This window comes from Dipodomys ordii, unplaced genomic scaffold (genome assembly GCF_000151885.1).
Source record: "Dipodomys ordii isolate 6190 unplaced genomic scaffold, Dord_2.0 Scaffold36, whole genome shotgun sequence".
Lineage (NCBI taxonomy): Eukaryota > Metazoa > Chordata > Mammalia > Rodentia > Heteromyidae > Dipodomys > Dipodomys ordii.
The window spans coordinates 7,057,664-7,070,251 of NW_012267252.1; the positions used below are offsets into that span (position 1 = coordinate 7,057,664).

Below are 12,588 nucleotides of genomic sequence, written 5' to 3' on the forward strand. Positions count from 1 at the left end.
AGAAAGAAAGAAAGAAAGAAAGAAAGAAAGAAAGAAAGAAAGAAAGAAAGAAAGAAAGAAAGAAAGAAAGAAAGAAAGAAAGAAAGAAAGAAAAAGAAAGAAAGAAAGAAAGAAAGAAAAAGAAAGAAAGAAAGAAAGAAAGAAAGAAAGAAAGAAAGAGGAAGGAAGGAAAGAAAAGAAAAGAAAAGAGGAAGTGAAGCTATGGCTCAAGTGGTAGCATGTCAGCCTTGAGCAAAAAGCTCAGGGACAGCAACCAAGCCCTGAGTTCAAGCTCCAGGACTGGTAGACGTGTGTGTGTGTGTGTGTGTGTGTGCAACCAAGCCCTGAGTTCAAGCTCCAGGACTGGTAGACATGTGTGTGTGTGTGTGTGTGTGTGTGTGCAACCAAGCCCTGAGTTCAAGCTCCAGGACTGGTAGACGTGTGTGTGTGTGTGTGTGTGTGTGTGCGCGCAACCAAGCCCTGAGTTCAAGCTCCAGGACTGGTAGACGTGTGTGTGTGTGTGTGTGTGTGTGTGTGCAACCAAGCCCTGAGTTCAAGCTCCAGGACTGGTAGACGTGTGTGTGTGTGTGTGTATGTGTGTGTGTGTGCATCACACTCTCTCCATGTGACCACAGATAAAGAAACTGCAGCTCAGAGGTAGCTTTCTGGATGCTCCCAAATTGTACACTGCCAGGCTAAAGGCCGGCTGGAGACCAGGCAGGGTTACTCAGCTTTGCTGCGCATTGTCTGTTCACCAAGAAGGTTGACAGGTAGGTAGATGGGCGTGAGAACAGCAAGGAGGAGGGTGTTTGCAGAGGTTGACAAGTTGATGGATGTGAGAATGACAGTAAGGAGGGTGTTTCCCCAGCCCAGGGAGTGGCTTCTCCAGGCCTCACTGACAAGATGGAAGCATCCCAAGAGACATTACAGTGACTGAACAATTGTTCCTCACCACCCAGGCCTTGGTGATTTGTGACCCCCTGCTGCCTGTCCAGCATTCATGTCTCCAGATATTTTGGAGCACTATTATTTATAGCCCATATTTCTATTTATATCTTCATTGAATTCTTGCTAACTCTAACAGCTCCCTCACTCTCCCCCCCAACCCCGCAAAAAAAAAAAAAAAAACCCACAACTGAAAGGGGAGGATAAGAAGTCTTTTTCACTAAGTCAGGGGCTAAGGTGAAGGTCAAAATCTTGACTGTGTGTGCTGTCTTTCAGCTGGCGTCCTCAGGAGAGGGTGGAGATTCAAGACAAGGGGGCTTTCTAGACTTCTGAAGGAAATGGGGGTGGGGATTAGGGGATATGGGGAAGGACACAAAGCTAGCCTTATGCAGAGACAGCCCCATTTTGCTAATACAGTGGGATTTGAGACAGGCCTAGAAGATCCCAGTTACTTTGAAATGCTTTCCCTTTTGTATAATATTCCATCAGTAGGCACTTACTCTTCTTGCCTTTATGGCTTTTAGAAAAAAGAGTATCGGGCATGCATGAGGCCCTGGGTTTGATTCCTCAGCACTACATAAACAGAAAAAGTCAGAAGTGGTGCTTTGGCTCAAGTGGTAGAGTGCTAGTCTTGAGCTGAAGAGCTGAGAGTCAGTGCTCAGGCCCAGAGTTCAGGCCCCATGACTGACAAAAACAAAAACAGTATCAAAGTCCAATCCTTGCATATCACAGATGGAGAAATTCAGGCAATGTATAAGGGATCTGAATGAATATTGGAAATCTACTAATAATGCACAGGAGATCATCTGAGAAGTAGAGAAATGGACAGGCACATCCAAAAAAGCTTCGGACCACAAAGCAGGCCCAGAAACCTTTCCTCTCCAAGTTTTAGGAATGAAAAAGTAAAACCATGGGACATTTCCTAAGGTTCTATTTGAAGTCCCAAATGAAAACTTTAGAGTCTCTTCACCACATAGAAAAATAGGGTTTATTTCTCACCCATTTTCAGTCCCTGTTGAATTGTGGTTTGAGAACAGAATCTGTGGTATTGTCACTATGTGGTCACTTTCTAAGTGTATGTTTCCAGGGGCTGGGAAGGCGGCTCAGTGGTAGAACACTTGCCTTGCATGCATGAGGCCCTGGGTTTGAATTCTCAGCACCACATAAGCAAAAAGAAAAAAGCCGGAAGTGGCGCTGTGGCTCAAGTGGTAGAGCGCTAGCCTTGAGCTGAAGATCTGAGGGACAGCGCCCAAGCCCAGAGTTCAGGCTCCACGACCGGACCCAAAAAACAAACAAACAAACAAAGTGTAAGTTTCCAAAGCTAGCTTTTCTAGTAGTCAATGGTTTCCTTCTGGACACTATGCCTGCAATTTCGGCATTGGCCACTAGGTGGTGGGTAAAAGTAGGGAAAGATTGAGTTTATGGGTAACAGCAAAATAATAATAATAATAGTAACAACAACAACAACCCTGACAAGACTCTGCCATAGGAAAATGATAATACTGCCAGGTGCTGGTGGCTCACACCTGTAATCCTAGCTACTCAGGAGGCTGAGATCGAATGACTGTGGTTCAAAGCCAGCCCAGGCCAGAAAGACTATGTGACTCATCTCAATTAATCACCAGAAAACTGGAAGTGGCACTTTGACTCAAAGTGGTAGAGTATTAGCCTTGACTGAAAGAGTTCAGGGACAGTGCCCAGGCCCTGAGTTCAAGCCCCCCAACCAACCCCCCCCAAAAAAGACAATATTGCTTAACCTCTAATAGATATGTATCTTAAATACATAAAACTCAAAACAAAAAAGAAATTAAAACACCCTAGTGCAGGCAGTATAGCTATCATTTTATACCAAACCTCGACTGATAACCTCCAGCTCAGTACCTTTCTGCAGCAAGCCCCAGCAGGACACAGAGCTTGGACTGGGCCTGGGTGAAGGACCTGGGTTTGAAGCCAGCTCTGTCTCCTATTAGCTAAGTGGCCTTTGACAAACCATGTGCCTCTCCAGCCTTCTAGTCTTCCTGTATAAAACAGGTTTGCAGTCACTAAATTAAATAAAAGCAAAAATATAATCTTAGTAAATGGTAGTTACAATGCTTTATCAGAAATGTTCTCTTGCTTACAATAGGTTTAATCTGTGCAAATCTCCTGAGAAGACCCTGCAACTTTTACCCAGAAGCCAATGCTACAGAAAGTTGCCTTTGAGCCCCAGGGATCAGCTGTGAACAGTTGCTCCAATGTCTCTTGCAGGATTCTTAAGCAAGAGCATTGGCCAGCCCTCAGGTTGAAGCCGTCCTTACCTACTTCCCAACTGTTAACCCTGAAAATTCATCCTTCACACCAGAGGCAAGAGACCAGAAATGTTACCAGGCTACCACATTGCCAGTCACCCCCCCTCATCTCAACTTTCTTCCTGTGGCTCCTGCAAAGATTTTTTTTTGCCAGTCCTGGGGCTGAGCACTGTCCCTGAGCTTCTTCTGCTCAAGGCTAGTACTCTACCACTTGAGTCACAGTGCCACTTCAGGCCATTTCTGTTTATATGGTACTAAGGAATCAAACCCAGGGCTTCGTGCATGCTAGGCAAGCACTCTACCACTAAGCCACATTCTCAACCCCTCAAAAATTCTTTTACATAGACTAGCAAAAGAGGCTCCATAAAACTGGGTTTATTTTTGTCTTACCCTTTTTACCCAAGTGGCCTTTAAGGAACTCCCTTTACCAGGCACTGGCAGCTCTTGGCTGTAATCCTAGCTACTCAAGAGACTGAGATCTGAGGATCATGGTTCAAAGCCAGCCCGGGCAGAAAAGTCTTATCTCTAATTAACTACTCAAAAACTGGAAGTGGCACTGTGGCTTAAGTGGTTGGGCGCTAACCTTGAACACAAAGAGGCTCAGGGACAGCACCTAGGCCCTGAGTTCAAGCCCCATAACCAACAATAAATAAATCAATACCCATTTTCCAGGTAGAACATGGCATTATATACCTGTAATCTTTGCTACCCAAGAGATAGAGGCATAAAAAAAAGAAAAAAGTAAAAAGAAAACACAAGACTCTATCTCCCCAGCTAAGATTCACCCTGCTTTAGAAGGGAAGAGAGAGAAGAAGTTGGCTCATAGCTGATCAGGGAGTATGGCTAGAGACTAGGCATCCTCCTACTTAGACTAGTGATGGGGACAGATGACCTCGTTAATTATGACCCCTTCCCACAGGATGCAGGACACTAGAAACAGGTGGGCAGCTCAGGTATAAATAAGGATGTATGGCCAAGGCCTGGCCCTCACCAGAATACTTCAGGGAGCCTCCTTTCTCTGTGCATCTCTGTTTTGGGTCAGAAATGGATTTGTCACTGCAACCTTAGTAGTGTCTATCAGGTGATAGGACTGAATAGCCAAACACCCCAAAGCATCCTGAAGATGGAGCAGTCAGCCCCTTCAAAGGGCTCTGATGACCCTTTTGATATAGCTTCTTAAAACTGCTCAGGCCTTTGTTAAACTCAGACCTGACTCAGTGGGCAGGGCGGGGCTGAGACTCAGCCTTGCCATCAAGCTGCCAGACGGCGCCCAAGCTGCAGACCTGCAGACCGCATTTTGAGCAGCTACACACAGAACACAGAAGCAGCCCCATCTCCTGGAATGGCTCATCCCAGGGGACAGCTTGCCATGAGATAACAAACTCACCACCACACAGTGGCTCTCACTTCTGCTCTCCGCCACCCAAGAGGCGTCCCTAAATGACACTCAGGATGGAGGTGAGGGAGCCCAGCTCCCACACAACTAGGAAGGGGCTGGGTCAGGACTTAAACCCCTATGTGTCTAGCTCTAAGGCCTTCACTGCTGAAATGCAATGCAGGGCTTACCTATTTCCACCCTGCAAAAAGCAGTGTTTTGTTTAACAAACAGCTCCAGGAGAAAGTCTAGGAATGAGCCCAAAGCTGGGCAACACTGTGGTGCACAGAGCTGCAGTCACACAGCTTCCTTTGGCCCCAACAGCTCTGAGAGTTCTTCTGGTCCCTGCTGGTCTCACCTTCCCAGTTCATTTCCATTAAGGCGAAACTTGACCCTTTGAGTTCTATCCTTGGGAGAAACAAATGTGGCCTTTTTCCTTGCGGGGTGTCACCGGCCACCCTGCCTCTGAAGACTTGAGATGGCCAAGGCCTTCCAACCCTCCTAGCCCTCCCCAGGACTTCCTCTCCGGCCTTTGGAAGCTAATCCAGATGAACAGACTCTACTTTCAGGCCATGCCAGCCCCCTCAGGCCACTTGTGGTCTGGAGAGCAGGCATCCTGGCATCTTGGCCTCTTGCATGGACGTCAGTTCAGGGCATTGGAGGTAAAGGTGGGCTCAGTGTTTCCAAGGCCCAGGCTGTATGAGTGAGTCCTTAGTTTATATGGTCTGGGGGTGCACTCCAAGGTCTGGCTCAGGCCCTGCCAGGAGGAAGAGCTGGCTGGGGCTCTGTCTATATGCCTGAGTATAGTAAAGAGAGCAGTAGGGGACTATGTCAAAGATACAGAGTTACACGTTCTAAGAAGGTGGTGTGGGTTTTCCTATCAATGGATATCACTACGCCCATACCTGCTGCTGGTCTTCCCCATCAAAACTGGATCCAGAGACAAGAGTGCCCGCAGGTTGGCTGTAGAGGGAGGCTACCTACTACAAAGCATCTTCCAAAGTGTCTAAAGGCCTCCACTGACTCAGGGAGGAGGGAAGGATCCATTTCCTTTGACCCCAGGAGTAGAGTCCACTGGGCAGGATTTGAGTGGGGCAGCTGTGAGACTTGATCTGTTTCCTACCCAAGGACTGTTCCCCCACAAATAGATCTGTGGGCATCAGTATTCTCGATCTCTCCCTCATCCCTCCTTCCAGTCTACCAATGCAGCCCCTTGGCTGGGCCTTCAACAGGCATCTCAGATCTGTCCTTCCCTTCCCTGCCGCCAGGCTGGCTGATCTGCTTTCCTCGCTGGCCTCCTATCTGAGGGAGGCAAGCCAACCCCAGGGATCCTGTTAAACATAATGTCTGATCATGTGGTCCCTCAGCTGAAAATACCTCACATCACAGAGATACTCTGACCCTTTAGCATGGCCTGGCCCTGTGGTTAGAGATCTCCAGTGCTTACCCGCCTTGAGACCTGCCTGGCCTACACTACAAACACACACCAGCCTGGTTTCCTGGGCTTCTTTCAAGCCCAAGAGGCCTAGAACCTCCTTCATGTATTAGTAATTGCTCATTTGTTTGCTTTCTGAATTTCCTACTGGAAGATAAGCTTCTCAAGAACAGTGGCCTGGCCTTTAGTTCTCACCCTTGTCACCAGTACCTATAGTGGCTCAGAACACAGTCGGGGCTCAATAAATGCTTGTGGTGGGAATGAGTGAATGAATACCACCCTTCTGTGTGGATTTGAGACTGGGCTGGGAGAAGCAGGCCCTGAGAACAGTGAGCCCAGATTACAGAGTGGGAGAATTATTTTTTGGGGGGTAGGGAGCTGTAATTACAGAAAGAGAAGACCCAGCACTTCTAGAGGAGGCTAGAGGGAGGCGAGTAAGCCTGTAATCTTGTTGATGGTTTTTAAACCCCAGAATTATCAACCAGTCTCTGTTTTTCCTTCTCCATCACATGTCTGTCTTTTCCTGCCATCCCAGGTTACCAGTGGGGCCCAGACATTTTCCAGCCCTCTTCCCTTTGGAGCTGCAATCTCAGCCAGTGTCCTGACTGCCGCCTTCCCCACAGCTTACAGACAAACACCCCAAATACAGACAGTGGGAGGCCGGCTCTCCCCACAGTCCAGCCCTGGCTCCCACCGTCCCATCCCCCTGCTTCCTCTAGTGCTAGACAAACACCGGATCTGCTGCATGGGACTCCCAGGCAGGGAGGGGAAGGCCCCTGGTCTCCAGTTCACCCTCTACACTGCCTCTTCATTAAGGGGCTACTATGTAAACTGGCAAGTAGGCACAAAAAGAAGCAAGCATGTCTGCCCTCTAAGCTCCAAAGGTCATGAGCTGACGTGGACTGGCAGTCCCCACCTTGATGATGGTTATAGGTACACAGTGACCCCTAAGCAACCCTACTGTCCTCCCACCCCCCCATGACTCACCCACCTGGGGTGAGCGATAGTGTGATGGACTCAGCTAGAAGGGGGAGGGGCTTTCTGGAAGCCCAGAGAACCCACAGTAGCCAGTGAAGAGGCTCCGCTGGCTTCCCGTGCAGGAAGGGACCACATGTAGCTGCTCGTGGAGCAGAATGAGTTCTGCTCTGTCACCTGACTTCTGAAGTCTGCAGGCCCCTGGTCACAGTTGTTTGCTTTTTACATCAGTGGCTACACACTCTGCTTCATTTCGTAATGACCATTTCCTCCCAGGGAGCCTCCTTGGGCCAGCCAAGTCAGGATACACAGGAAATCTACTCCAATCCCCGGATGGCCAACAGGAGATGGATTTTCCACAATAGTCTTTTTAAACAAGGCAGAAAGTTCCACGTAAACATAGGCTGCTAACCCCACCATGACTGGCCTAGTATCTGAAAGAACTTCATTTCTGCCTTCCGTCAGCAGAAAAGCCCCTTCCCCCCCCAAAAAAAACCCACCAGGTACATGTCTCCTGCAGTTTTTTGCTTTGGGTTATCTTTTCAAAGATGTCTCTGTACAGCCTTGGGTCACGGAGATAGTGTCTCTCTGTAGTGAAGGGCAGGTTTACTTCCCACTCATTATATCTTAGGTTCCCTAAAATCTGGGCCTCTCTCCCATAATGTAGCCCAGCGCATGTGCAGGCATTGATGTGAGCCATCCTGTCACCCTGGAGGCCTTGGATATCATGAGAACTAAGACAAATAGGCCAAAGCTCATGCTGGCTGTTACACTATGATAAAGTCTTTTGCTTCTGACCCAAAAGTCTTTTCTGTGGCATCTGTAAAACCATAGTAAGGAAACTTAGTATCGGGTATGAGACCCTTCACAATTCTACTCTCATCTCAAATGATTGAGGTCAATCAAGGTAACAACCCAGTCTTCAAGCTCTAGGTCTACCTTGTTTTCTCAACCCACTTAGCAGCCCTAAACTCATACAAGTAAACCTGAGGAGCAAAAAAACAAAACAAAACAAAAAAAAACCCTACTATTATTACTATTGTGGCAAGGCAATAGTTCAGGCTGGCCTGGAACTCAAAATTCTCTTGCCCCAACCTCCTGCTTGCTGAGCTTACAGGCAAGCTAAATGACTATTATCTCTTTAGGTCCTTGGCTTGGCAACAAACTTTATCACATGCTCATTTAAACAGAACACCACTGAGGACACTGTGAGGACGGTGTGCTTGGTCCCAAAGGCCTGTACTTGTATAGGAGGTTCCTGGAATATACCTGCCTGAAAGGAAATTTCACCCACACCTTTCTGTGGGAGGGGGCAATGCAAGCTGTGTGGCCTACAAGAGAAGTTTCCCAGGGACTGTGGCCCGGTCGCTGCCTCGGCACTGGCACGCTGCTTCTTGGCATGTCCACTTCACCACAGAAGTCCATCACTTGGCTCTGCAGTCAAGCTAATTGAGTTGTGCCACCATCAGTTTCTTAGTTCTGATCACATACCTGAGCTGTTCCACTGGAGGCAGCTCAGAGAGGGTGGGAAGTGACCTAATCTCACCTTTAATGGGTGGGCATACAGCTGTGTGCTCTGTAATACACTGGAGAAGGGATGGGGGTGTAGTAACTTAAGTGCTTTTGCAAGAAATCACGAATATATAGTTATTTCAAAATTTGAAGTTTCAAATAGGCACCAGTGGCTCACATATATAATCCTGGCTATTCAGGAGACTGAGATCTGAGAATCGCGTTTCAAAGCCAGCCCGGGCAGGAAAGTCTGTAAGACTCTCATCTCCAATTAACCATCCCAAAATTGCCAGGGTAATTTGATCAATATTTTTTTCTTTTTACACAAAAGCTCAGGGATAGTTCCCAAGCCCTAAGTTCAAGCAAAAGAGTTTAAAGTAAAAACATGCTGGGGCTGAGAATGTAGCTTAGTGGTAGAGTGCTTGCCTAGCATGCATGAAGCCCTGGGTTTGATTCCTCAGTACTACATAAACAGAAAAGGCCAGAAGTTGCACTGTGGCAAGTTGTAGAGTGCTAGCCTTGAGCAAAAGAAGCCTAGGCCCCGAGTTTAAGCCCCAAGACTGACAAAAAACCAAAACAAACAAAAACCAACATGCTGGAGGGCTGGGATATAACTCAGTGGCAAAGTGCTTGCCTAACAAGCAAGTACAACATCCTGGGTTTGATCCTCAGTACTAAAAAAGAAAAGATGAAAAATAAATAGTTTAAAAATTCTATGACTTAGGAAAACAAATAGCCAGTCTTGTGAGGTTCCCAATTAAAGGACAATAATACTCAGAAAGCTCTTGGGGGAGATCTGATTGTCATATAAAATTATAATGCAAAAAGATGAATTATCCAGTGTCAATAACCTCTGCTACTCAATGGAATTGGGAGAGCCCTGGCAGGTAGGTGGTGTGTGTGTGTGTGTGTGTGTAAGATGAACAGTGAAGGTCAGGCCAAGTTCCAGTTCCATGTTCCACAGGACACAAAGGAGAAGTAGTGATTCTGCCATTCAATGCCTAGTGCTGACGGAAAGTGAGCTGCCCCTCCCAGACTGGGGCCGCTGCCCCGCAGCCAGAGGGGAGGGAAGGAGGGTGGAGAGCTCACACAAGGCCAGACACATAATAGCAGGATCAAGTCCTGACACAGCCCTACCAGGCCTCCAGCCCATGACAGAAAGGCGAGCGAGGGAGACAGAACGACTCAGAGACACGCATGCTAAGTTCAGCCATAGAGATGGCTGTGTCGAACTCTCATAAGGTGGGATGGTCTGGAGGCATAAGCCTGAGACAGCCAGGACTGTTCCCCTGGCACCCCACTTCTGAGGTGGCCAGGCCCAGGAGTGACTCCTTCCTGCCCCAAATCCACATGGGATACCAGACATGCCTGCCCCACATGGGCTCCAAGCCATCTCCTCATCTTTCCCATAGACAGGTCTTACAGAGCTCAAATAATCCTCCTGAGTGCTGAGGTTACAGGCATATACCACTGTGCCTGTCAGGCTAAGTCTAAAGGCTACTTTGTTCAGTCATCGAGATGGGACCTAGGATTCGGGGGGGGGGGAGCTAAGTAAGTGCTCAACCCCTAAGCTAGGGTTGCTAGCCTGAGTCTAGACTTAGCTAACCCCCCATCTCTGCCTGCTTTGTCCCTGGGCCTGGCCTCCCTGCTTTCTGGTGTGGGAACTTCACAGAAGAACACAGCTTGCAATGTTACTTGTAGACAATCCTTGTCTCTAAGACTCTAGGACATGCCATACTCCCCACTGCCCTTCTCTGATACCCTGTGCTCTGGGGACTCCCTCTATCCAGATACTGTGAATCCCCATGTCTACCCATCCTGGCCTGGTTCTGACTGGGCTGGGTTATTTTACCATGATCCTTTTCCTTTTTCTCCAGGCTGAGGAGGAGGCAGAGTATGAAGGGGCTAAGGAAGCTTCCAGTAAGCAAGAGGAAGCTAGGAATAGAGAGTCTGCGCTGGACAAAGGCCTCCAATGCCCTTTCTGAAGTTCTGGGGAGTAAGTGAGCAAGGGCAGGGGAAGGGAGGAAGGTCAGTGAAAGGATTTCAGAGAAAGCAAAGCCAGGAAAAGGGGGATTCTTCCTTAGTGGGTGTCTTGAGTCAGCCTCAATCCTCTTCACAATGTCCTACGCTATGCATGGCCACATTTATATGGGGGTCAGTGTCTATGGCTGGACTCTTCCCAGTAGGTGGAGACAGGTGACTTCGTTAATCAATAGTGGCCATGGGTTGACAATGAGCGAGACAGAGCTCAGCATGGATTCTCTCCTCACAGGAGTCTGGTAAGATGAAACTGAGCTGCAGATCAGGTCTCAGCACTGTGGCAGCTGCTTAGTTATCATCCTCTGTGGCAGCTGACAAGTGGTGGGGGCCTGGGAGGGAGAGCCCCCAGTCTGGAGGCAGGACTAAGAGTCTGCTGATGGCTGCACTCCCTGTTATTAGCATCCCTTAACCTGAATTCCTGAGTTCAAGCCCATTCAAGTGCTGGCACAAAAACAAAAACAGTCTCATCTCACCATGCCATCTTCCAGATGAGGAAACTGAGGTGCAGAAAGTCAATAGGGGTGGTAACTGACAGAGCCAGGTTTTCCAGGAGTATGTGCAGGTAGTCTGATGTGGAGATATGGAGTAGAGTGGCAGCATGCCCAAGCCATGCCCTACAGCCCACCCTTCAATCCTACCCACCTTCAGCTCTAAACCCTTGGAGGCTGCAGCTGCCATCTTCAGCATATAGTGTGTTCTCTGCTCTCAACACTTTGTGCAGTCACACTAGGAACCGCATGGACACAGTAGAGAGGGCTAGGTCCTGCTTTAAACTGTTCTGATCCTAGTCTTGTCTCTCACTACCTTGAGGTTCCTTAAATGAAGATCTGATCCCAACCAGCCAAACCACCAGCTCCATCAACCTAGTTCAGCAGAGCTTTTCCTAAACATGGCTGACTGGATGATAAGGAGGGTTTTCCTTGCAGCATTGGCCAAGGAAGAAGAGGAAGAGATAGCTGTCCTTCCATAGGCCCAGGGCCAAGTCTTCTACCCAGGGCAGGGCTCCTCGCTGGCCTCATGCTCCCCTGGGGCATCTGGGCCCACAGCATCCCAAGTGCTGTTGGAGGAACATCTAAGGTCTTGCCCAAACAATAGGGTCTGATGGTTCTTCCTGAGATCTGATTACTTCTCTGCTCCTCTAGCAAAAGATGAGGACAGGGGCCCCTCTGTACCTTTGCCACTTGCAGCTATTATGTAGAGGGTGTGTGAGCAACGCCCTGTGAATTAGAGCCGCTCTGAGCAAGGTGCTCCAATCTGTTCTTAGGTCAACAGGTAGGTACTGGCTGGCCAGCAGTGTGGCTGAGACTCAGGGTCCAACTGACTGCTGTGTCCTAGAGGCTGACCTGCGGGAGTCCAGGGGGAGCACCGACCCAGGGGAAAGTGCACTGTGGAGGAGCTTCTCTTGAAACTGGCAGATCCAGTGGCTTGGCCAGGGAAGGAACCAGGAACTCCAGGGAAAGTACTGCATACAATGTTCAGGGCAGAGCCCAAGTGTGGGGCTGGAGACCTCGGTTCATCATTTGGGTGCTGGTCCTGGGGCTTGAACTCAGGATTTACCCTGAGTTACCCTAAGTTGCACTTAGCTTTTTCACACAAGGCTGGCACTCTACCATTTAAACCACACCTTCAGTTGGTTTTTTTTACCTGGTTAACTGCAGGTAAGATTCTCTCAGACTTTTCTGCCCAGGTTGGCTTCAAATCTTGATCCCTAGGTCTCTCCCTCAGGCACCAGTCACCAGGGCCCAACTCACAGCAGATATTTAACCTCTCTGAACTCTACCATCTCCATCCCTTGGGGGAAAATGATGGTACACACCTCAGCAGGATGATTTGCACATGATAGCATACCAAGAAGCACTTGGTAATTGCTACAGATTTTTACACAAACTTATGACAGGCATCCTTGCAAATAGCAGGTCACAAGGCCCTGAGGTCAACTCTAGAAAAAGACTCTGAAATGGTGTCCTGGTCTTTACAGCCAGGCAGAGCTGGTTCAAACCCTGTCTCTGCCAGATCCCAGGCAGATCCAGAGGCAGCAA

The 12,588-nt window shown here is 48.6% G+C and overlaps 1 protein-coding gene across 2 annotated transcripts in view; it reads right to left on the reverse strand.

Moving 5' to 3' along the window:
- Window positions 1–12,588, reverse strand: part of Sh3pxd2a (SH3 and PX domains 2A) — a 190,681-nt gene that overhangs the window by 109,044 nt on the left and 69,049 nt on the right. The gene's annotated exons all lie outside the window — the stretch shown is intronic.